Source organism: Lepus europaeus, chromosome 7 (genome assembly GCF_033115175.1).
Source record: "Lepus europaeus isolate LE1 chromosome 7, mLepTim1.pri, whole genome shotgun sequence".
Classification (NCBI taxonomy): domain Eukaryota; kingdom Metazoa; phylum Chordata; class Mammalia; order Lagomorpha; family Leporidae; genus Lepus; species Lepus europaeus.
In genome coordinates this window covers 41,045,485-41,072,995 of record NC_084833.1, presented here as the reverse complement: position 1 = coordinate 41,072,995, position 27,511 = coordinate 41,045,485, and positions in this window count along the sequence as shown.

Sequence of the window (27,511 nt, the reverse complement as noted above, 5' to 3'; positions counted from 1 at the left end):
ATAGCTGAGAGCTGGCCTGGAAGAGGGTCAGCCGGGACAGAATCTGGCGCCCGGACCGGGACTAGAACCCAGTGTGCCGGCACCGCTAGGTGGAGGATTAGCCTGTTGAGCCACGGCACCGGCCTCATTACCGATTTTTACAATGTAGAGATATCTCCCAAGTTCCAAGCTGTCATCTCTAAACATGCAAAAACACACCTCCAGAATTAACTCAGATATCTCTCATGGGGTATACAGGAAACTATCAGATGGTGCAGCACTACATGACTCAAGAAAATAAGAGAAATTGTTCTTTCCTGTGCTTTGCTGTATACTATATGGTCAATTTTCTTTTAAATTCATAATCACTTTCAACTAACTTATAAATACATGAAGTATTCAGAATTTAAGTAGTTCATGCCCCATGTCTTCCCCTTCAGATATACCTCCTACATGTGTCCTCATCCCTGTGTACAAGGACTTATGTATGTGAGATTCAGCATTATCTGATAAAACAAGACTCTAAGCAATGAAATATTCATGAATGTAAAATTAAAGATAAATTATAAAACAATAAAAATGCAATCACAGTGTCTTTTATATTTTGCAGTATCAAAAGTAGAGATGGAAAGTTAATTTGATTATGAAGCTCAAAAGCCACTTTGTATGTGTGTAGCTCAATTCATTAATTATTTTAAAAACAAGTCATGCATAATTTCATTGTTATTAAATTATTTTGTATTATTTATTCCAATATTTCAAATATAACATCTATTGCACCCATACTGATGTTATAATTTTTTATTCATTTTTAAATTTTTTATTCATTTTCAGTTTTTTTTTATTCATTTTTAAAGTTTTATCTAATTGAAAGACAGTTACAGACAGAGAGGGATAAACAGAGAGAGAAAGAAAGATCCTCCATCCACTCGTTCACTCCCCAAATTGCCTGAGGCTGAGCCAGGCAAATTCAGGAACCTAGAACTCCATCTGGGTCTCCCACTCAGGCTCAGATGCCCAAGTACTTTTATCATCTTCAGCTGATTTCCCTGCATTAGCAGGGAGCTGGATGGGAAATGAAACCTCGGAAGGAGTGCTCAAGTGAGATGCTGGCATCCCCAGCAGCAGCTTTACCTGCTACACCACAATGCCAGCCCATGAAGCTGTTATTTGAAGCAAACTGTTTCATTTGTTTATTTCTAAGTAGGGCTTAATTAATTTCAAAATAAAAATTTCATTAATGCATAGGACTGATTCTTTAAATGTTGTTTGGTTCTTTGCACAAAGGCAGACAAAAAAATTTCAAAACTCTTTAAGATTCGTTTTAAGAAAAGTAAAATCAGAATACAATTTGTATATATAATAGGTAATGACGAAATACCCCAGCATTTTATATTAATTTTTGTCTAAAGAGTAAAAAGTTCCATTTCTTGCATTTCTTCTATTTGTCCTTAATGTGTTGTACTATGCGAATTAACGGTAAAACTAGTACTCAAACAGTATTTTATACTTTGTGTATCTGTGTGGGTGCAAACTGTTGAAGTCTTTAGTTAGTATATACTAAGTTGATCCTCTGTGTATGAAGATAGTTAAAAATGAATCTTAATGAGGGGTGGGATGGGAGAGGGAGTGAGAGATGGAATGGTTGTGGGTGGGAGGGTGGTTATAGGGGGAAAAAACCACTAAAATTCAAAAGTTGTACTTTTGAAATTTATATTTATTAAATAAAAGTTTAAAAAAAAGAGTAAAGAGAAATGATGCATTAAATAAACAGTGTCTACAAATTTTGAAGAATTCTGTACATACTAAGTGAAAACAAACTGGCCAGATGAAATCTTTGAGAAAAGAGCTGAAGAAAACATAATTATGTATGTAAAAATATACATTTAAAATGTACATTTTCAAGGTAGAAAAAGATGGAATTAAAAGAGTGAGGATAATATTTAGGAGAAGGCAGAATCTCTACCTTACCACAAAACACTAAAGTATCAACAAAAGATGGTGCGTGACCCTAATGTTTGCCACACCTCTTTTTAAAAACATATTACAGTTCGTCACCTTGAATCATGCACCCAGTTATTGCAAATCTCAAAAAAGCCATAAGCATCAGCAAGAAAAAAATGACCCAGAAAAATGTGACCTGCTCATTACAAGGGCTGAGCTGGACTATACTAACAATGAACAATAAATATTGATTTACTACACACTCATCATTGAGTAACATGCCTATGGACTTCCAATTAGTGGTTTAGAGGGTAAGACAGTGATAAGTATAAATCTTTTCTAGTGGAATTCTAAGTATATGCATCAACGTTTTCCTTAATAATGCAGTCCTGTAGATTATCAATATAAAAGTGTATATGAGGGGGCTGGCATCATGGCACACTAGGTTAATCTTCCGTTTGTGGCACCAGCATCCCATATGGGTTGTGGTTCTATTCCCAGTTGATCCTCTTCCAGTCCAGCTCTCTGCTGTGGCCTGGGAAAGCAGTGGAAGATGGCCCAAGTGCTTGGGCTCCTGCACCCACATGGGATACCCAGAGGAAACTTCTGGCTCTTGGCTTCGGATTGGCACAGTTCCAGTCGTTGCAGCCATTTGGGGAGTGAACCAATGAAAGAAAGACCTTACTGTCTGTCTGTCTCTCTCACTGTCTGTAACTCTGCCTGTCAAATAAATAAATAAAAAATATTTTTAAAAAAATGTGGTACTCAAAATTTGTCTGCAAGTGCGCTCTCAGAAAGCTGCTAGACTACATGTATAACAACACAGAAATTTAATATACAAAAAAGAAGACACACATCATGAAGGGGAAAGCATATATTCCTACCAGAACAACACATGATAATTATTGTTCTAAAAAGTGGGATAGGTTAGGCATTTGCTAGAAAATAAGAGGATGTACTTGCCATAGCACTGGGATCAGAAATAGATTTTTCCAATACATTAAAGCATTTCAGAGTAATATGGGAGGTAAATAGAAGTATCAGTATTTTCTAGTTATATAATAATAACTATCATATATGCAATTCATTTATACCACAAAGTTCTCTTTATAATTTACACAGTATGCATTCACACACGGATGCACAGACACAAAGATATCTCTCTCTCCCTATTGTACAGTAGAGATGGAAAGACTGGGATTTTTAGAGGAAAAGCACCTTTAAAACATATTTGGCATTGATTGCAGTTTAAGAGGAATATTACAGCTGAGGAAACCATGATTTTAAATTATACCTGTTGCTGTGGCCCGGGAGTGCAGTGGAGGATAGTCCAAGTCCTTGGGCCCTGCACCCACATGGGAGACCAGGAGAAGCACCTGGCTCCGGCTTCGGATCAGCGCGGTGCACTGGCTGCAGCGGCCATTGAAAGGGTGAACCAACGGTAAAGGAAGACCTTTCTCTCTGTCTCTCTCTCACTGTCCACTCTGCATGTCAAAAATAAAAAAAAATTAAAATTAAAAAATTAAATTATATCTGTCAAATAATGTGGATTATATGCATTATTGGAATGTAACTACACTGACAGATAAACAAAAACTGTGCTGATATGCACATATATACACATACTTATACACATATTTTTCAAAATTTTTTCACCAAAATAAGCTTCTAACTCCTTTCTTCATGTTCTATTTGTAGTGAACACACACACACACACACACAAATAATTAGTGTCCATTCTGGAAGGAAATGAATGCTGTAAGAAGATAATGTATCAAGACTTACTAATAGAAGTGTTCAGAACTTATAAAATCTTTCATACATCAATCAATTTTTATTTTTATTATTTCTCTAGTTTTATAATTAACATATTCCCCATATTGCTATGCAAATATATATGCCATATATTATACATGTACATATACTATCCAAGTTATAACCTGGATGTTCAGTAAGTGCCCATCTTTCGATCTACTTTCAAGTCTTTGCTAATCTTTTTTTTAAAGATTTATTTATTCATTTTAAAGTCAGATTAACACAGAGAGAGGAGAGGCAGAGAGAGAGAGAGGTCTTCCAACCAATGGTTCACTCCCCAGATGACTGCAATGGACAGAGCCTTGCTGATCTGAAGCCAGGAGACAGGAGCTTCTTCTAGGTCTCCCACATGGGTACAGGGGCCCAAGTACTTGGGCCATCTTCTACTGCTTTCCCAGGCCATAGCAGAGAGCTGGATCGGAAGTGGAACAGCCAGGACCAGAACCAGCGCCCATATGGGATGCTGGCACTGCAGCCAGGACATTAACCCGCTGCGCCACAACGCCAGCCCTGTCTTTGCTAATCTTGAATCAAACATTATCTAAATATGAAAACATAGTCATTTGAGGATATAAATAAATTTAATAAGCAACTGTGTTTAGTATTTTCAAGTTGAAACTATGATAGATGCAACTTATTAGCCAAACATTTGAGACTGAAAACTTCCAAGGCAAGTTGGTAAGTTTTCTTCTAGAATCTTGATAAATTTGACATAATAGCTGAAGTGTAGAATTCTGAATTTCTGCTCATTTTACAGTAATATAAATATTTCCCATGCTTTTAACTAATATCTGATAGTGAATATTGGTATTAAATTCAATGCTTATTCATGCAATTTCAATTATCTGTTGGGTAGAAAATATCAAGTTACCAAGGAGACTCACATATTAGGCCTTGTTAAAGCCCTTTTTCTTGGGAAAAATTCATGTGCGTTTCCTCCACTGACCTATCATTTGAGAACTAGGAAAAGTGATTAGTAATGACAGAATTCAGAGACCTTGATCCATTTTATGGAACATGGTTAAGGAAGCTCCAGACCTTTATATGACGTGGTAGCCTTCACAAGACACAGACAGCAATATGAGGGTAGGTGTTTAGCTAGTGGGTAAGATGCTACATCCCATACTGGAATACACACACCCCAGTTTTGGCTCTTATTCTAGCAGTTATTAACTACTTGGTACCTATGGTATGAGACACTGTAGAAAATATGTACTATAGTTTTGTATGTATTCAGTCTTCATGCAGTCTTTTAGATTTCTGGGTAAACCTCAAATTTTACATGTAGGGTAAAACCTTAGCTCAAAAATACTAAATGTGTTTTATGCAAATTACTAAGTAATGGAAATTATAATTCAAATTTATGTTTCCAAAATTCATGGATTCCAAATGGGATTGTCACACTTGTAAATCATCTCTTGTAACCATTTGCTATCCAACTTTTGCCCTATTCAAATATTCTTCGTACTGCAGCCAATAATTTGCATACTCAACAGGAATCAGTGGCTGTGAATTAATCATATTTAACTCCACCATATATTGCACTGTAGATTGTATGTATTAAGTCCAGAGATATGCTATGTTTTATCTTAGTCAAAAGGCCAAGGTGTGATATGCAAAAATGCTTTTTTTGTTATTTTTTGACTTTTAAAATGTTTTAGTTTCCTCATAAAAAGGAGAACATGCAGTATTTGTCTTTCTGTGCCCAGCTAATTTCACTCACCATGTCCTCCAGTTGAGACATTTTGATGTAAATGATAGAATTTCTTTTCTTTAAGCTTCATGTAATTTTGAGTATGCATTTATTTATTTGAAAGGCAGAGAGAGAGAGAGAGGAAGATCGATCTTCCATCTGCTGGCTCACCCCACAATGGTCCCAACAGCCAGGTTAGGCCAAGCCAAAGCCAGAAGACTTGAACTGAATCTGGGTCTTCCATATGGGTTGCAGGGATCCAACTACTTGGGCCATAACCTGCTGTGAATTAATAGTATTTTGCTCCTCCCAGTGTGCCCATTAGCAGGAAGCTGGATTAGAAGTAAAGCTGTGACTGAAATCCAGACACTCTAGTGTAGAATGTAGGTATCCCACGCTGTGTTTATTTTGTGAAATACCTGCTCCTTATGTAATTCATAATGATGTCAGTCCAATGATGCCTCTCTCTCTTTAATTTTCTTCAGAGAGACATTCTGTGTAATGTGCTTATTTACTTTTAAATGTTTCTTGTTAATGTCATAATTGCTACATGGGCTGTATTTTCTCCATTGCCCAGAGCGTCCCCATTAATCCAAACTCATTTATGTTCCTCTATTTGTGTTTCCTTTTTCCTCTAAAACTTTCCGCTGAGCATAATTTGAGAAAGTGAACTTTGTTTTGAAAGTGCAACCCCTCCATAAAATCTCCAAGATAGGTAAAATTTTAATAGGTTTCATCTTCAAAAGTGCCTTTAAAAAAAATCATTCAATCAGTAATTGGTGAGCCAGTGTGTGGTGTAGTGTGTAAAGCCACTGCCTGTGACACCGGCATTCCATATGGACACTGATTCAAGTCCTGACTGCTACACTTCTGATCCAGCTCCCTGTTAATATACCTGGGAAGGCAGTGCAAGATGACCCAAGTGCTTGGGCCCCTGACTTCCATGTGGGAAACCTGGAATACACTCCTGACTTTGGGCTGGCCCAACTGCAGTTATTGTGGCCATTTGGGGAGAGAACCAGCAGATGAAAGTGTACTCTCTCTCTCTCTCTCTCTCTCTCTCACCCTCTTTTTCTCTCCCTATCTCTATAAACTCTGCCTTTCAAATAAATACATAAATCTTTTTAAAATATCACTAATTGGGGCTGACACTGTGACATAGCGGGTAAAGCCGCTGCCTGCAGTGCCAGCATCCCATATCAGCGCAGGTTTGAGTTCTGGCTGCTCCACTTCCAATCCAGCTCTCTGCTATGGACTAGGAAAGCAGTAGAAGATGGCCCAATTCTTTGGGCCTCTACACCAGCATGGGAGATCCTGAGGAAGCTCCTGGCTCCTGGCTTTGGATTGGTGCAGCTCCAGCCGTTGCGGCCAATTGGGGAGTGAACCAGCAGATGGAAGACCTCTCTCTCTCTCTCTGTCTCTCCTCTCTGTGTGTAACTCTGACTTTCAAGTAAATAAATAAATCCTGAACAAAAATAAATAAATAAATCATTAGATAATTAAGTAAATAATATCACTGATTGATTTCAGTGAGTGCGGAAACCACCCTCTACCCTGAGTTTGCCATCTGACTGTGTTTTCCTTTTCTCCCTTTTTAGTTACATTTTTTGTTTATTAATAATAGGGAACAGATTTCATGATTTTCAGGTATAATTACAAGAATACAACAATGCTTTCTTCCCTCCTTCCTCCTTCCTTTCTTGTCTTTTAATTTTTTGCAATAACATACTTTCAATTTACTTTATAATCATAGGCTCCATGCTCCTCTAAACAATGAGCCTCACAAGTAAAAGGTATGTTCCACAAGGGTATAGACAATTGTCACAGTCTTCCATTCTTTTATAGTGAATAATATTCTCTGCGTTTCTGTGTGTGCCAGTTTCCTGCAAATATAGTGTTTTGTTAAATTTATTTTTAATCTTCATGAAAAAAATTGTTAACAATGATATATTACTATAGTTTTAACAAGCTGTACCTCTTTTAAAATTTACTGTGTATGAGTGAAATAGATGTTTTAAAATTTGATTATTGTTTATAGTTCCTGCCTATATTCCTGCTGGACTACGGTCTTTTTTACTTTAATTTGTTGAAGACTTTATTTAGGATAGCATTAAGCCTTTGACTATAATGTAAATTAAAAATTTGTTATCTCAAAATTAAAAATGTACTTTAAAAATGTTAACTGCTTTCTTTTAAGGAATTCTAAAAAACAAACAACTGTTGCAAAAATTTGTTGTCTTTAGTTCCAGGAAACGGAAAAGAACTATACTAACATTTCTGTACTCACAATCAATTCTAAGCCCTTCGGTTTTCTCCACTGAATTGCAGAAGAGAACTACATTTTCTAGAAGCTACATTTTCCAGAGCCTCTAGCAGAGTTCATTACAGTCCATCAGTGACAGTATCACAAGTATGCTTTACCTGCTATGCCGCAGCGCCGGCCCCTGGACATAAGATTCTGCATGAACTTCTGGGTCTTGCTGATAAATCTGATCTGCTACAATGGTTTAGGTTATTGTGAACCACCTCGGTTCTTGACCGAAAGTAGAAGTGACTTCTTTTTTAAATTATTTTTATTTTTTAAAGATTTTATTTATTTATTTGAATGGTAGAGTTACAGACAGTGAGAGGGAGAGACAAAGAGAAAGGTCTTCCTTCCGTTGGTTCACTCCCCAAATGGCCACAATGGCTGGAGCTGTGCCATTCTGAAGCCAGGAACCAGGTGCTTTTTCCTGGTCTCCCATGTGGGTGCAGGGACCCAAGCACTTGGACCATCCTCCACTGCTTTCCACAGTGAGAGCTGGACTTGAAGAGGAGCAGCTGGGACTAGAACCAGCGCCCATATGGGATGCCACGCCGCAGGCAGAGGATTAACGTACTGTGCCACTAGTGATGAGAAACCTTGACAACTTCTCCAGTCATTTCAATTGTTCTGTAGGAAGTTTATGTCCTGTGTCAATTTGTTGATTTTCTAAACAATCTAGAGAGGCTTCTGTTTTCCTGACTGAACTCTGTTTGATATAGGAGACCAAAAGTCTCTAAAACACAATGATTTACCATTATTTGCTCCCATACAGGAAGAAACATCAAGTCTACAGATAGAAAACAACTAACAGTATTCTGTGGGGAATACCAACTGAGATATATTTCTCATACATTCTGAAAATCCTCTCCTTGCCAGGCAGAGCTATATAAATTTAACATCACTCTCCATGACTGCATGCTGGTACCACAAATGCCTAATTGTGCTTTCCAAAGTCTCCATCAGTTCCTCCATATCTCAGTTCAAATCTATTTTGCTTTGAACTTATGTTTCCTCTTTAAGTCTACACTGGAAAAAATAGCCATTATCATTTTTCTTCAGAATGATTATTTTTAATTAATTTTCAACATTTGTATAATTAATATAAAAATGTATTTAGGCATAAGATATAATTATACAAGTCCTGATGAAACAGTTTCAAACTTCCGAATAAAGGGCATTTGTAATAAGATTCCTAAAGTGAAGAAATGACACAATTTTCCATGAATTTTTGAACAATTCATTTTCAAATAACACAATGTCATGTATTTACTCTGTTTAAGTAATTTTTTCTGATTATTTATTAAATAAGATTAGGCCTTTAATTGGCCTGATAATTTCCAGATGTCAAGATTTAGTGAAAGCACTCATTACCTTCTAGCATTATTATTTGTTACCATTGGAATTATTTTTCAAGAAAATTGTGTTATTACTCTACTACTAATAGAAGTTACTGTGATTCATTTTGAAGCTTAAAAATATTTTATAAAATTAAATGCTTTATAAATAAAAATGTACTGTATGCCATATTTAATTCGGATTTGATAATGTAAAATTTTGCACTCTTTACTCCTCACTTTCCAGGTGAAAAACATGTCTGAATCCAGAAAAAAATGTGGACATATAATTACTTCTATATACTTCAGAGGCATCAGTCCCCTTGCTTCTAAGATTGCTGATGAAAGTTGTTCTCTGGAACCAAATAAGCTCTGACAGTTAATGGAACTAATTTACAATTGAACAGAGGAGGGAAATGAATTGTTTCGTGGATATAGGAAGCTCGAAATATTGGTGTCATGGAGGTGAACATCTAAAATTACTCTATTTTATATTACTATATAGCAATCTTAAAAATATTCCCTTAAAGAAAAAAATATTCTATTCCTAGCATATGGTAAATGGGTGTGGAGAGATAGCATAATGTGCTAGAATAGCCTTTATATACCCAATAACTTCCATAGCTAGGATTCATTTAGTTGTATTCACCCAAAGTAAAAATATCATCCTGAATGTAAGAAAGGCAGTGAATATATCTGGTCAGAGACTTTATTTGTTGGGCACATCTGCCTAAGTTCTTGAAGTACCATTGATAGTGTTGTTATAAAAATCAAAAACAGTATGAAATAGCAAAAAAAGTGTACTTACACAAGAGTCACATTTTTGAGATGGCCATCCATGAAGAAGTTATCAGTTGAAGCAAAATATCTTCCTTTCCCTTCATTTCTTCATTCACAAAGATCGACTTTTCCAGTTTTCAGAAAAGGAATGCTGATGATTTTTAAAAAATATGCATTGTGAAATTATGTAGGAGAATTACAACAAAAATACTATTTGAAATGCAACTTTGTTTAATGAAATATAAGAACTCTAAATTTCTACTTTAAAGGTAAAACAAAACTAAAGGATTTTTGAAGAGCACTGATCCAAAGCCAGGAGCCAGGTGCTTCTCCTGGTCTCCCATGCGGGTGCAGGGCCCAAGGACTTGGGCCATCCTCCACTGCCTTCCTGGCCACAGCAGAAAGCTGGACAGGAAGAGGGGCAACCGGGACAGAATCCGGCACCCCAACCAGGACTAGAACCCGGGGCGCCGACGCCGCAGGTAGAGGATTAGCCTATTGAGCCGCGAAGCCAGCCCCCAGTAACTTTCTGAAGGGAAACTTGTGAGTCCACAATGAGACAGACTTAGATGAAGTTCATTTGATCTTTTCCCATGAAATTACAATTTAGGGGCCGCTGCTGTGGCGTAATAAGTAAAGCTGCTGCCTGTAGTGCTGGCATCCCATATGGGCTTCAAGTTGGTTCAAATCCCAGATGCTCCACTTCCAATCCAGCTCCTTTGTATGACCTGGGAAAGCAGTAGAAGATAGCCCAAGTGCTTGGGCCCCTGCACCTGCATGGGAGACCAGGAAGAAGCTCCTGGATCCTGAGTTCGGATCGGCCCAGCTTTGACCATTGCGACTATTTAGGGAATGAACCAGCAGATGGAAGATCTTTCTCTCTCTCTGCTTCTGCCTCTGCCTCTCTGTACTCTGCCTTCCAAATGAGTGAATAAGTATTTTAAAAAGTTACAACTTATATCAAGAAAGTAATATGCACAAACTAGAATCTTAAAAATATTTTTGAAAAAAAATTAAAATTCTCCTTTGTAAATTCTGAGCTCATTTTAAAATATTTATAATTTTTACTCTTAAGTTTTTCTGGTTTTGGTTTTGTTTTTGTTTTATGCATTTGAGCATGTACAGATTAGATAAACCACTTGTGGCTCTTTTTTAAAACTAAAAATACATATGCACTTAAGGACCTCCCATGAAAACTTATTTCCATGAGTTTTTATGTTTTGTAGTGTGTCTGTTAGTGGTTCAACTACAGGTATTTTCCTGCTCTAAAAATTTATCTTCAAAGAAATTTTCCAGAGCTAATGAAGTATTTTGTATAAATATGTGCTTCATGAATAGTGAATCCCTAACCATAAGAATTCAATCTAATGATAGTAAATACATTCTAAAGAACTGTAACAATGAATGGGTTGGCAGATTCAATTACTGAGATGAATCCCAGTCCAGGCAGCACATCACAGGTATCTGGTGAGCATTAAAAAAATAAACTATTAGTGTTTCAACTCAGATCTAATAAACAAAGTATATAGGAAGCTCATTGTTGGCATTGTTACAATACACTTCTTAAAGGATTTTAATCTTTCTGGTTTAAGAAATATTTGAGAACCACAACACTCCAAGTTTTTAAGACTCTGATGCATGCAACAAAAATATTTTCCTAAGTAAACAAACAATAGAGAATAAATTTAATTTCAGGGATATAATTTTATTACAGTATTCTGAATTATTTAGATTAACCCAACATCTAGTCTCTTCTTTGCAACCTGGTTCTTTATTACTGATGAAGTGATTTGTATTCTAGCCCTTTGGGAAAATAGTCTTCTATAGTTTCTTTTTTATAATGATACTTTCATTCCTACATTCAGGAAGTCTATTGCGCATTTTCGAGGATTCAAGCACCATTCTTTTGAAACTCAGTGAGACTCTAGAGTCACTGCTCTTTAAAATATTTTCTTTTTCCTAGATTCTCCCTTGTGCCTCTCTATTTTGATACTAAGCTTATCAAAGTTTTGGTTACTCAAGTGATCCGTCTCATCCCAAAATTCTATTTTCAATAGTAAATAAGGGAAGGAGGTAAATAGTCATAGGCCTGATTTTTACCTCTTTGAGAATTTTGAGCATGACACACAGCTTAGAAGTCCTAATTATTGAAGAGCAAACCACAACTCAAAGAAGGTAGCATATCTGAGGCTTTATTAAGTACTGTCTATCTTACTTTAATGAATATATGATCATCATTCACAGATTTCTTACAGTGAACGACATTTATGAGAAACAAATCAGAATCATGTCAAGCTCACACAGATAAATGATGTTAAGAACATTTCCAATGACTTGCATCTACTTCTAAGAGAAGAAACCAACCTGAGAATATGAATAAAATAATATGGACGATTCCCCTTGTAGATATAATTAGTAACCTCTCATTCAAGCATGTTTGCTCCCAATATATTTACCCTAAAATTGGTTTTGAAAAGGTATTTGCTTCATTTACTAGGGGCTATATTTATACCAACATAACTGTTTCATGGTTCTCAATGTTATTCAATGAACTCACAACTTACAGAACAGAAAGATCAAACATCAAAATACTTATTTCAAAACAAGTTAAGTCAATAATATTGGAGAAAGTTTCTCTGCTTCACTAATTTTTTTTGCATGTTGACAAGAAAAATTCCTCATTAACAGCAAATAGACTTCAAATCACATACCAGTGTCCAATAATTAGTAGTAGATACTTGAAGTAACTTATGTGAAGCCAATCCAGAGTTAGCAGGAACTGAGTCAAGTGAATTTATTTCTGCCCTGTGCCAATGAATGGGATCAGTGACACTTGAAATTTAGATATATCTTATAAATTTATATATATATATATATTCTTGTGTTATTCCTTTGTTTAAAAGCAATCACTTTGCTTCTTGTTATCCTGCTAGTAAAAGCTTTTGTTGATCAAGAGTCATATTTTATTCATATTCATATCATAATCTTCTTACAGTGTCTGGCTAACAGTATTTACTAATATTTGCTGAATGGTTATTTTTCACTTCCTGGTGGTCAGGAATATATGAAAGTGAGGATCCAAGTGATAGTCATATCTCTATTCTTTGGAAAATTAAGATGAAGTCTTATTCTGTGTATGTTCTAAAATATCCTTCCAAATCACTCTAATTTACAGCTAAATCTAACATTCTGTGAAAAATAAATCAAAATGGGCTGCACTGGGGAAATAGTTGGAAACATAGTAAAAGGCTCTATTTCTTGTAAGTTTGAAAACTTAACCCTTGATATTATTCATGTAGATTCAAGTAATTACCAATTATCCACACAGAGCACCTACTACTCAAATATTGCAATTGGCTCTCAATCACATTCTTCTTTTTAAGCACTTATTCATTTGCTGAATGCCTCTGTTGGGAAAATGAGGCTTACCAGGTTCCTGTAGACAACCAGCCTATCCAAAACTGGCATAGCTCTGTTATGTAACTGTTGGGTTACTGGCCAATTTTGTCTGCAGGCTCATATAAGGAGCTGGGGTAGTGGGGGGATACAGTTACATGTAGACCTCTTTTGTAACCTACCTGTTGCCACTGATGTAGCCATTATTTCCTGTATACTCACTTGCCACTGCAAGAATAAAGAGATATAAATCAACAAAAGACTTTGAAGTTGTTCTTTGATCTGTTTAAAGCTGGCATCTGTTTACTCTTCTTGGGACCAAGCTCCTGACTTATACTTAGTGTTGTCTGCAGAATCTGACTCAGGCTACAATGCAACCAGAGGGGGAGATTCAGGGGTGACAAGTCATAAGTGTCTGGTACCACTGGCCAAGCCCAAGTCAAACTGGGTGCTTTCCAGGAGTGGGCTGAGGTTGATGGCTTGCCTATTAGTGTGGAGAAGACATTGCATGCCCTTGAAGAAACTAGATCAGAAGGATCCCTGAGCAGTGGCTAGGGCCACAGGTAGACCCTTCTGTCTGCAAAGAGCAGAAAATAATTCTGGACCACAGGCCGAGACCCAGGAATGGGGCCTGCAACATGTCTCAGAAGAGTAAAGAGAGGTTCAAAGAACAAACGGATATATCATCTGTGCCCTGAAAAGAGGGGCTGCCACTCTCCAAACTGCAGGAATTGACCCATTGATTGTATAGATGCATCTTTCAGTGACAAGGACAACATTGAGTGTCCCATTCTGTTCAAGGCCAGTCCAGTGTTCACTCAAAAGACAAATACCCACCAACCAATGGCTCCTCCAGGGCAGCCATGGGCCTCCCCCGACCAAGGTGGTAGAGCATTTGGTATTCTCCACACATACTAGGGCAGAGAGTGGAGGTGGGGGCTAAGCTTAGACAACAACTTTCTGAATCTTTCACAGTTTGACAGCTTAGGCTTTGGGATATAGGGTTCAATGGAATTTGCTCTTGGGGCCAGAAATGTACAAAATGACATCACTGCCTATGCACCCAGGCCTGCAGCATTGGCTCCTGATTGCCTACCATATGGTAGGAAATCAATGTTGTGTTGGTTTGTGGCTGGTGCCTGCCTGGTATGGACTAATGCTGGAGATTTACCTTGGGTAGTTATTATATGGCAGGTATATGCTGAGTTACAAATATTATAGGAGCTGGGAATGTTCAATGCTATCTATATGGTTGGAAGTCATGGGATAGATGAGGAAGATTTTACCACAGGAATGCGGGATCTTGTGTTGCAGAGGGCTCCCTCTGCTTTGTCTGACTCCTTGGTAACAAAACTAGCCCTGTGTGTGGGACAGCCTATCAGTGTGATTACCCATACTATTGCTGATTCGGGAGAGACTAAAAGAGGTATACATGGAAGAAGATGCAGGCTGTAACTTGGGAGAAGAGAGAAGGAAGAGGACCAATTAAGACAATTTGAGTCTACTAAGGGACATTCTGGCAGCAAGGGTAGGCAGGGAAATATTAGTTACACAGAACAGTAAGGTATTTCTAGAATTGTGATAACAACTAAGACCAGAAGAATGATTCTGAGCACTTAAGAAGCCTCATTTAAGCAAAGCGCCCAAGCAGGTACCAGGTATCTGAGCAGTTTGGCTATAGGCTTTTCTGAGGGACACTGATCCACCTGGAACAGTTATTGGTGACAATTAGGCATTTAATTCTGATTGGAGGGAGACCAAGGTTACCAGCCTGATGGCAATAAGTGGGAACCAGAGACCTCATGTTGAACTTGCTATCCTTGGTCCCTTCTACTGTTCAGAGTGCTGGCACTGGTTCATACAGAGGTTGAATGTACATCACAATACTCCAACTTTGAGAAGGTTTCTGGATCCTGGGAAGCCATATAGGCTATGGAGGCCACTCAATCCAGGTAAAAGCAGTAACTTGCCTTTAAGAATAGGATATCTACCACTTGGGGATAATATACTGTGTATGTGTCCCCCATTCCTGAGTACTGGACATTGATGTCCTGCAGGGCCTACTGCTAAAAACTACAGTGGGGGAATTCCATCTGTGAGTGTGCATGGTGAAAGCCGTGCTGCGAGGAGTTGCTGTGTATCTACCATTACAGCTACCCATGCCTAGCTGGTTGAAAAATAACAAGTTGTACCATTGCTGGGGTTGGGGGAGTCACAAAGAAATTAATGGAACCATCCAGGAACTGAAGAAGATGGACATTGTTAGGCCTGCATGTAGCCATTCTAAGTCACCAGCATGACCTGTAAACAAACAAAAACCAGATGGACACAGGGCAGATGACAGCAGATTACTGGGAGCTATAAAGTTGTTCCTCTGTTGCATGTAGCAGTTCCATTGATGAGTGATATCAAGGATCATCTCAGTTGTGAAATTTGGATTTATCATTATATTTTAGATCTAGCTAATGTTTTCTTTTCTACTGCTATATCTTATGAAAGTCAAGACTATTTTGCCTTTTCTTGGTATGGGTCACAGTGGACTTTCACCATTCTTCCACAAGGCTATTTCCATAGCTCTACCTTATGTCACAATTGGTAGCAACAGTCTTGGCACAGTGGTCTATACCTCCAGGCATGCATATATTTTATTATATAGATCTTAATGTTAACCTATAACTCTCTTGCAGATTTCAAGGCAGTTTTTTCACTTTGCTGAGCCACCTAAAGTCATCTGAATAATAAATGAATCCAGAAAGCAGGGGCCTGGACCCTGTCAAATTCTTGGTAGTTGTCTGGTTGGGTAAGACAACTGAGGCAATGATAGTTAAAATTCAGGCCTTTCCCAAGCCAGGTACTGCAAGCCAGTTACAGGAGTTTGTAGGACTATTGGGATATTAGAGACAGTTTATACTGCATTTGGCACACATTCTTGTACCTTGTACCATTTGATAAAAAAGAGTGTCTGTGTGCTCACTTCAGCAGCACATATACTAAAATTGAAAAAAGAGTGTCTGGTGGGAATGAAATGAATAAGAGCAAGTGGCCGTTATATCGGTTAATCAACATGTGCAAGCCACCACGGTGCCCAATGTGCTTGATCCAAGCCCATTGAGTGTTAATGTCACTACAGAATGGTTTGATTGAGGCCTTTGGCAACAGAATGAAAGACCGAGACAGCCTATTCGGTTTTGATCTCAATTATGGAAAGGAGCAGAGACTTGATACTCCTTAACTGAGAAACAGTTTGCTGTAGTTTACACAGCCTTGGTGACTACTAAAAGCAGAACTTTGACTGTCTCCGTCAACTGTATGCACCTCATACCCTATTGTTGACTGGATATGATACTGGGCAGTGAAATCATGAAGTGGGACAGCACAAGTGTCCACAGAAACAAAGTGGGGAGCCGACCTGCAACAATGGGGAGTTTTATTTTTTTAAAAAAAAATTTATTTATTTATTTGAAAGTCAGAGTTACACAAAGAGAGAAGGAGAGGCAGAGAGAGAGAGAGAGAGAGAGAGAGAGAGAGAGAGAGAGAGAGAGGTCTTCTATTCACTGGTTCACTCCCAATTGGTCGCAATGGCCAGAGCTGTGCCGATCTGAAACCAGGAGCCAGGAGCTTCTTCTGGGTCTCCCACATGGCTGCAGGGGCCAAGGACTTGGGCCATCTTCTACTGCTTTCCCAGGCCATAGCAAAGAGCTGGATTGGAAATGGAACAGCTCGGTTTCTAACCGGCACCCATATGGGATGCAGGCACTGCAGGCAGTGGTTTTACCCACTGTGCCACAGCGCCGGCCCACAACAATGAGGAGATTTAAATGCAAGTCTATTGCAGGCTTATTTATAAGGGATTTGGGGCTATGACTTACATAACTGAGTACTCCATGAAGCCCCATGTGCTATGGGACAAATATCTAGTACATTCTAGAATGGAATTACACCAATTCCTATGGAGACCTGGTACATGGATGGTTCCAGCAGAGGAAATTCCATTCAATGGGCTGATGGTCTTCCAGCTTTCCACCAGGAAGGTTTGGAATGAGTCAGTTAATCATCAAAGCAATCAATGGGTTGAGTTATAAGCAGTTTGAATTGTTGCTGTCACCTATTGCTATTTGCATGGAGAGCTGGGCCTAGTGTGAGGTCTGTCTGCATATTAACGTGGCATAAAGGAATCAGATGGCCATGCAATGGCTATTATGGGTCCAAACCATGTGGCACAATTCATGGGAGATAAGACACCAGAAGAAAATCACCGTATGCTATGGACAATTCACAAGATCCTGACGAACTGGGAACTAGTATAACAGACACCCTTGTTAAGGTATTTTGTTTGGAAAAGGCCCCAGAAAATGATGTTGCTCAGTAGTTATAATGGTAGCTGCTATAGTGTTACAAGTAGGATGTGGGCCACAGTGAAGGCTTGCAACCTACCTGCAGCCTATCAGGAAGTTATAGGCACTTGCAAAAACGGACTGCACTGTCTGTTCCTAGGAGCACCACTGTGAGCACCAGTGGCCACCAGGACTGTGATAAGGATGAAAGTGCTCCTCACAGGCCATCAAAGAAGGAGGTACCTTTCTCTGAAGGGAGGAGAGAACTTCCACTTTGACTATGACCTTGTCTAAATATGATCGGAGTTGGTGAACTCAAAAGGCTTTCATAGCTTTGGCATCTCATGACAAGAGCCTAGGGTGATTACTGATGCCATAAAAAAGAGTGTCAATTTATTGAGTCAACAACAGGAGTCACTGTGCACTTACTCCTCATGTAGGATCTCTGTCCTTAATGCGCTGTACATTGTGATTTAATGCTATAACTAGTACTCCAACAGTATTTTTCACTTTGTGTTTCTATGTGTGTGCAAACTGTTGATATCTTTACTTAATATATACTAAACTGATCTTCTGTATATAAAGAGAATTGAAAATGAATCTTGATGTGAATGGAAGGGGAGAGGGAGCGGGAAAGGGGAGGGTTGAGGGTAGGAGGGAAGTTATGGGGGGGAAGCCATTGTAATCCATATGCTGTACTTTGGAAATTTATGTTCATTAAATGAATGTTAAAAAAAAAGAAAGTGCTCCTCAAAATGTGGAAAATAAACATCATTGGACCTTTGCTTCACTCTGACAGGTGCAGCTATGCTATGGCTTGTGTAGACATTGCACCAGGACTGCAGTTTGCTATTCCGTTTAGGTGGCCTGATTAGATAGCAGTCCTGCATGCCTTAGAAACACCATGTGCCTTGTATGCATGACCACAAGTTATTGAGAATGATCATGGACATATTTCACAGGCTCCACCGTGAAGAATTGGGCCACGCACATATTTATTGACTGGAAGCCACATGCACCATACCATCCCCAAGGATTCGAGATGATTGTAAGGCGTATTGGCCTATTGAAGCAAGGCCACAAAACTCAGTCTGAACTCAGGCTTCCTGTGTGGGTGGACCAAAAGATTGTAGACTGTGTTACAAATGCGAATGAACAGCCCTGGGCAGGAGCAGTAGCTCTTGTGGAGGCTTTGCTGCATTACTTAGCACTGTCCATTCAACTGCAGGTTCAAACTATTGATCTTACATTGAAACCAGGTTTTGGAAGACAAACCAATGTGTTATACCTTGTGTAAAACCCTTGAGTCAGGGGAGAATGCCACCTGGCAGTGGCCAAGGAAAATACAGAAAGTCAACAGTCCTGGTATGCTTTGATGTCACTATGGGGAGCAGCACTATAATATGAACTTGAGGTGACATCATGGGTCATGGCCACTTGGTTTCCTGTGCTTAAGCTGAAGTACCTATGCAAGAAAAGGGTCAGTACCTTACAAAAAAAGTGCATTTGTTTGATGGCCAATGCTAACTTCTCCAGTATCCCCACAGATAGGAGAGTACCCAATAAAGTTATGCCCCACCAAGGTGGTATAAGAAGCCATGGTGACCTTTTTTGCCAACTGTAGTGTTATCTCAAGGTAAATCTCTCACTTGCATCTTTCCCAGTGGTAAGAGGGGGATTACCATTGCTTGTGCCACTAACTTCTTTGTCTTATCACACTTAGCCTGGGGGCTATGAATACACTGGTTGACTGGACACACACCTTTGAAACAGTAACCGATTGATCAGTTTGTTGGGTGTGTACCAACTTATCTATCAACTCTGCAACTGGGCTGACTTGGAAGGTAACTTCAGTTACTGACTAAGACTTGACTTTGTTGGAAAACTGGAGATTTTATGAACAATTATGGAACACACATGGACTCAAATGAAAATTTTAGCCCGGGGTAATATAATAAAATTCAGCCAATGTTGAGTATTCTATGTGGAATGGTTTAGGCAAGGTTTCTGCAGAAGCAGTAGATCTACCCCCACATGTGTCAAAATATATAGAACAAGCAAGAAATGGTTACCAAATTGGATGGACTCCTGCATCTTTGTATATGACCGTAGAACACATGGCATGACTGAATGTTGTGTATATATACCAGATAGCAATCAAACCACTTTCCACCGTAATTTGAGAAACATCACACATCAAGCAACTGACCAGTGGTCTCCCCTGAGGTTGGTGGGGATTCCTAGTGAATGGATGGCACACAACCCTGCTTATTTTATTTGTCATTTCATGCTCACCTGAAACCTATTGCTGTAGCTTATATTGCTGCTGTGACCTTTGGTTGCAATGTTCCACACTCTTCAAGTGCCCCTAGCATGGGGATCCTTCTGGAAGATAAATGATGCATAAATTGTGAGTTGAGGAACCTGAAGGGTGGAGTGTTGGGAAAACGAGATTTAATCAGGCTCCCACACTTCTCTAAGGCAACAGGCAAACCTGCAAAAATCTCCAAAATTGTTCCTTGGCTTATGTGAATCCTAACCTAGCCTTCATGAAGCCAAGGTCCTGACTTACACTTATAACAGATAGAGAATTCAGGAAAATGTAAATAAGCCTATCATGTCTGTGCACTTAAGGAAATGATAGTTTATCTGGGAGAATACAACATCTACAGAGACAAACACATACTTCAGAAAGGTAGAACATTAGTCATAAAAAAGTGGTTTGGTGCATTAACCTTGGAGTCATCCCTGATATTACTCTCTACGAGTGATCACATTATGTGCAAGATATCTCTCAGTACTTCTATTTCTCTTTGAAGAAGAGAAGTAAATTATTATTAACATTAATTTGAGAGGGAGTATGGGATGAAAGGGGGGACGGGGGAGAGAGAGAGACAAAACTTACATCATCTGATATACTTTCCCCACACTCAAACACCTGAAATATCTCCTAGTTGGGGCTTAAGCCAGGGGCAAGAAATTCAATCCAGGTCTCCCACATGGGTGACAGGAACACAATTACTTCAGCCATCACAGCTGCTTCCCAGTGTCTGCATTAGGATGCTGGAGTCAGGAGCCAGAGCCAGGTATTAAACTCAAGCACTTGAATATGCCCCAAATCATATCAAATGCCTGCCGCTTTTCTTTCTTTGTAGAATAACATCAGTCTTGTCCAATCCCATATTACATCCAGTAACTGTTAAGAACCTCCTTTTTAGTCTCTGGTCTTTCCAAGTTACATCCCCAGTGAGAGTGATGTCGCTACAAAAGCTGAAACGCTATCTTGTTAGGAACCTTTAATAAAAGTTTCTTTCAGGAAAGGACTTCTGTCATCAAGTCCCAGGCTCCTGGACAGTCCTCATCTTTGCACTTCTTCACTTAATTTCCTTATCATCAAGCTGTGTAGTAAAGATACCATAAGTTCTTTAGGAACATTGATGCTATTACTTGTTTCTTCATATTCATTAAAGAATTTGATACAATATATAACGTGATATTAGTTCAGGTAAAAGTTACTAAAAGTTAAGAATTACGAAGCAAAATAGTCCAGGAAGAACTTTAAAATGAGGCCATGAGAATGTAGAGGAGGAAAAGTTCAATTTAGCCTGACTGCATCCCAGGTATGACATCATTCATCTTTCTGACCACTTTACAGGAAGAGGAAATTTTGTAAAGAATGACAATGTCTTTCAAAGATGCTAAATAGCTTTTTCAGGATCACAATGTCATTGAAGGACTGAGTCAGACTTCAAATAGAAACCTCCGTGATTGGCTCTCCTGTGTCATAGAATCTAAAGGTTTTTTACTGTAAAGGAAATGGGGTGTTTTGTGAGACTTTTTAGCCATGGAACATTATGGTGGACATATTACAAATTTTGGCAACAGGGTATTTGAGTTAAAGAGAGAATGGATTGAAAGCAATAGATACAGTAAAGGGACTGATAAAATGACCAAAAGGGCTGTAAGTTAAAATAAAATGAGAAAAATAATTAAAAGAGAGAGAAAATTTCTGCCATGTGTTATATTTCAGCATAGCTATAAATTTGAACGATGGCTTTCTCCAATAAAAATCAAATACAGATAAATAATTGAAATAATTATGGAAGGGAGAGAAAGTTCAGAGGAAAACTTCAAAGTATTTGAAAGATAAATTATGCTGCCCATAAGTAGGTTAGGGAGAGGGCTGCAAAAAGCAGTCAATTCCTGACCATGCTGTGATAACACAAGTAGGCAGCTGTGGTGCAAGGAAATGATTTGGTGTTCCTAACTTCAACCCCCAGCAAACTAATGGAAATGCGAGAACATAAAGAAAAAAGTATGATTCCTTTGTCAAAAGGCTTGAAAAGTGGCATTGAAGTATATTTCTAGCATATAGATTTTAGAGGCTCAAAAAAGGAGTCATGTAAATTGCTCCCAATCCCTAATCTGATTTTTGGATCCATTGGGATAATTGTTTATAAGCCACCCACCTGGAGATCTGTCTAGAAATCAAACACTTTTTAAATTATAAAATGTTCATTATTAATAGCCTCATGATATAATACAGGTGGTTTTATATGAACAAAGTGCACAAACTAACAGAGAGAGGATGCAATCTCTCCATTTTATTCATGTTTCTCTAAAAATGATAGTTGAAAAGGGTGCACAGAGCTCAATGAAGAGTTGAAAGGACAGAAAAAGATTCTTTGTGTGAGTTCTCTTGGGAGACTAGACTATAAATTATAATTTGTTACTTTGTGAGATACAAGAATTTTAAGTTTGAAGTTGTTAATTAATTTTGCACTACTGGTGTAGCAGAGGCATAGCAGTTAAGACACCTTCAGATGCCTAAATTCTAAATCAGACTGCCTAGGCTGAAGTCCTGTCTCCACTTCTGGTTCTAGCCTCCTGTTAATGCATACCCTTTGAGGCCGCAGGTGATGGCTTAAGTAATTGGTCCCAGCCAACTAAGTGGAGGACCTGGGTTGAGTTCTGAACTGCTAAATTGTATCTGAGTTAGCTCTGGTTGCTGCAGGCATTTGCAGAATGAACCAGCTAAGGTAAGGCCTTTCTTTTTTTGTCTCTCTTTCCATTTAAAATTAAAAAATAATTAATACAAATTATATTTATTGAAAATAATTTTATCAGACAGTACTATACTAGAAGTAAATAAATGGGAAAGCAAAAATATCCTTTGTTTTTAAAGATTTATTTACTTATTTGAAATGCAGAGTTACAGAGCGGCTGAGGCAGAGGCAGACTGAAGTCTTTCATTCACTGGTTAACTCCCTGAATGACCCCAATGGCTGGAACTGGGGTCAGTTAGAGGCCAATAGTCAGGAACTTCTTCTGAGTCCCCCACATGGGTACAGGGGTCCAAGCCTTTGGGCCATCTTCTGCTGTTTTCCCAGGTGCATTAGGAAGGAGCTGAATTGGAAGTAGAGCACCCAGGACTCAAAGTGGTACCCACATGCCATACTGGAGCTGTTGACAGTGGCTTAACCCACTACACCATAGCATCGGATCCCCAAAATATTTTTATAGTGGTCTTACACACTTTTAAATTTTAATTTGCATAACTATTTTGCTCTTATAATTAATAATTTGAGCATTTTCTTTATAAAAATGTAAAAAAGTGTGAATCAGGTATAAAATGGTAAAATTATTCTGGATATGACAATCTTTACTTTTCATCATTGAAATGTCTTTCTGTTTTGTTCTAGTGTGTACTACAATTCTGTATCCCGTGGCATAAACTATAGGTGCACTGAACTTGCTCATAAAAGCTGATCAACAATTTGATAAATTTAGGATATGAATTTTGAAGCCAAATTACTGTGTTTTAAAGCCTGATTTGCCACCTACTGGTTATGTAACCTTGGGGCAATTAATTTTATATTTGATGTTTTATTTCCTCCATTTCCTCACCTGTAAATGTTTTAACAATAATAATAATACTTACCTGCTCTGTGAGGATCAGATATGTTGATACATGTGATTTTTTTTTTTAAAGATTTGTTTATTTAATGAAAGAGACAGGAACAGATCTTCCATCTACTGGTTCACTACCCAAATGAACACAATTGCCAGTGCTGAAACACACTCAAGTCAAGAGCCAGGAACTCCATGGGGGTCTTCCAAGTACTTGGGCCATCATTTGCTAATTCCCCAGCATACTAACAGGGAGCTGGATTGAAAGCAGAGTAGCCAGGATTCAAACTAGCACTCTGATATGGGAGGAAGGAGTCTCAAGTGGCAGCTTAACCCACTACACTAGAGGCCTAACCCCATGTGATATATTTCAATGAATGCCCTGAAAAGGATAAATATTCTTTTCCTGAATTTGAAGCAGGATCTGCATTTTGTTTATTCTTATACATCTAATATTCAAAATGATTTATTTACTGACTAATCAATCTATGAAATGAAGATTAAATTTCTTTGGGTGTTTCATAAAATAGATTTATAAATGCACTAAGTAGTATGTATGGTACCAAGTATAAGCCGGGCTTTATACTAAATGAGTGTGTCATGACCTATTTTTCTTTGAGAACTTAAGCATTTAATGAGAAAAATGAGAATACACACAAACAGAATATACAGTAAGGAGTTCCCTGTTAGTGTAAGACACACTGATATGATATTTCTGAAAAGAACCAAGTCAGCCTAGGGGAGGAAAGCTTTGAAAAATTCTTCTGGAGAAGGAAATTCTGTGGTAAGGTTTATAGTCTGTGGGAAGCTGACTTGCTCTTATTGAATATGTGGACTCAAACATCCAGGAGTCTCCAGAGGGCAGTTTAATGAGTTTCTGTTATAGGTGAATCTACATTGTGAGAAACTCTCTTAAAGAAAAAAAAATGTATCAATGATTGCAAAGTTTTTTAAAAAGTAAGCATATATTTAGAATTAGCAAAATATTATTCATTTTTAAGATCTGTAAAACCGCAAATTATTATAAGATCCTCTAAAGTCACATAACTGAGACATTTAATATGTTGAATGACTCAGTTCCATAAATACTGCTTTGTTTACATTTTTAGCTGTATGCTGTTAGACTCCTCATCTATGAAAACAGAGAGCAGTCTTTTTTTGAGGATAGTTAATGGTGATAGACTGAAGTATTTTATAGCTGCATAACCCATGGGTCACTGCTATAGCCTGTAATGAGAGTTTGAAGACTCAGCCAGGACTCAGGCAAGCAAAAGGGCTTATAATGAGCTCTGGAGCTAAGAATATGGGGCACTACTTCCCATGAAGAAGTTATTATTTTGTTTTTCAAGGATTGACAGCTTATATGGAGAATCAAGAAGATTGATTTGTACCTGTACAAATTTGTTAAGGCAAGGAGTCATACATTTAAAAAGAAAGTTTAGGATAATCAATGATATAGGGAGGACCAATAGATCATCTCATATTGAGAGGTAGGGTGGAAACTTCATGGAGAAGATGAGGGTTTAATAGCATTCTAAATTACAAATATAATTTATGTAAATCTAGAGAGTGGAAAAGCATTTCAAGTTTAAAAATATGTGAGCAAAAATGTGAAAGTTGAAAGCTAGATAAACAAGTATTATTATTACAAGCAACCACAAAATTATTGGCTACTGGGTATAGCCAGTATTTATGAGGAAATTGTCTGCTGGACTACAGTAATACATGAAATAGAATTTGATCAAATCTGCTAAACTTTCATTGTCAAGACAAGTAGAAACATAGAGAGAATGATTTCTTCTCCCTGGTGATATATTCCACAGGCACTATAATTTACAGAGTCAGAAAAAATAAGTACAAAGTTGAACTTCCATCTAATAAATCTATCTGGACTGTTTGCGGTGAAAATGATCACTTTTTTTTTTAGTAGTGGACGAGATTTTTAGCCTCAATCCCCTAGGATACTCTGTAAAATAGAGACAATTTAGCACATCCCTGTGGGACTTGCAATGATAATGAAATAGAAAATAATAATTGGTTTTGCTTCTTGGATACTAGCTAGATTACAATTGTAAAAACCTGGAATTGCATTAGCTCTGTTATCTGTGTTTTTAAGCTGTTCACAAATAGTGAGCTGAACAGTATAAATTTGCACATTGAAGGCAACAGTGTTGAAACTGAAATAATAGTTAACTATTCAAAGATGAAATGAGTCAATTTTATCAAATGTAATTTTCTGATAGAGAACAGCGAAAACTGAAAATAAGAACAGCCTTTTGGAAAAGAAATAGCTGAGTAAAGTGTCAACATAAACTTTGTTCTAACAACATTCAAATACTATCATGTCATGAATAATTTCATCAGCAAGTCTTTTCTTTCCCCACTCATTTTAAGTTTATGAATGAACTAGGAAATATGATTTATCACAAAAGGAAAGAACCCATGCATGCTATTCATGCTAAGTGTCTGACGTCCTCTCCTATGGGCTAAACATTTAAATATGGAATTCATCTCAGCCCAAATTAATATAAATGACTCAACTAATGTTTCTATCTTTTCTACTCCTATAATTCCAACTTCATACTTGCAAAGAAAGGAGTACTGGTAAATAAAGGATTGCATTTCTATAAATCAGTCATTTGAAATGTTTACTTTCTAATGACAGACATAAATTTAATCCTCAGATATCACATTCCCTTTGTTTATTGTGGCTTTATGTTAAGTGCATATCTGGATAGATATTTCTTGCATAATAAACCTTTTTACAATAATTACAACTAAATATTAGTTGTACTTACTGTATTAGTATCTTACTACATGATATAACTTCTAGCGTTTTCAATGAATATAATCATATTTCTATGGTTTGGATGTAATGTAAGTGTGTTCCTTCAAGAGTTTCTGTGTTGGAAGCTTCATCCTCTATGGGGTGATGTTGGAAGGTGGCAGAACCATCCAGAGGTGGATCCTAATGAGTTGTTCAGGGCACTGTCCTCAGAATTATTGATTTCAAGGAATGACTTTCTTCTTGTGACAAGGGATTGTTGTAAAAGCATGCCTGACATCTAACACACTCTGGCTTCCTGTCTCATCAAGTGCACTTTCTTGAAGATGTTTCCATCATGATGATGCCATCTGCCAGGCAGCCCTAATAGAAGCAAAATCAAATGGACTACCCTATCTGGGACTTGCAGCCTACAAAACTGTGAACCAATAATATCGATTTATAAAGCAGCCAGCTTCAGCTATTTTCCCATAGCAACAGGAAATCAAATCACATACATATGTATCAGAGAATAATTTATGTTTCATGGTATTAAACAGAAGTAAAAAATTTCACTACCTCAAACTCAAATCTAATTGTTACTGAAGTCTATGTTCTTAAAAATCAAGTCATTGCCTACATACTATTCCCATAGTATCTATAAATTTGTATCTATAGAGTAGTATGTATATATAAATATACACACAATAACATATATAATTATACATCTGCAATAGTCTATGTATATATGTAGATATATAAATACCCAGTTCAATTTGTTGTACTTTCACCAGTACCTTTTCATATATATGACAGTTGTATACAAATATTCATACTATTGAATATACATATACTATATAATACACACTATGTATATACAGACACTATTCTCTGTATATATGCAATTATCATGTATGCAAATATGTTTATATGAAAGAATATTTGTGGAAAATACAACAAATTGAATTTATTTATTTATTTTCATTTTAAAGGCAGAATTACAGAGAAGCAGAGAGAGAGAGAGAGAGAAGTCTTCCATCTGTTGGTTCACTCCCTAGCTGGTTGCAATGGCTGGAGCTGCACTGATCTAAAGTCAGGAGTTAAGAGCTTCCCCCCAGGTCTCCCAAGTGGGTGCAGGGGCCCAAAGACTTGGGCCATCTTCTACTGCTTTCCAGGCCATAGCAGAGAGCTGGATCAGCAGTGGAACAGCCAAGACTCAAACCTGCACCCATATGGGATGCTGGTACTGCAGGCAGT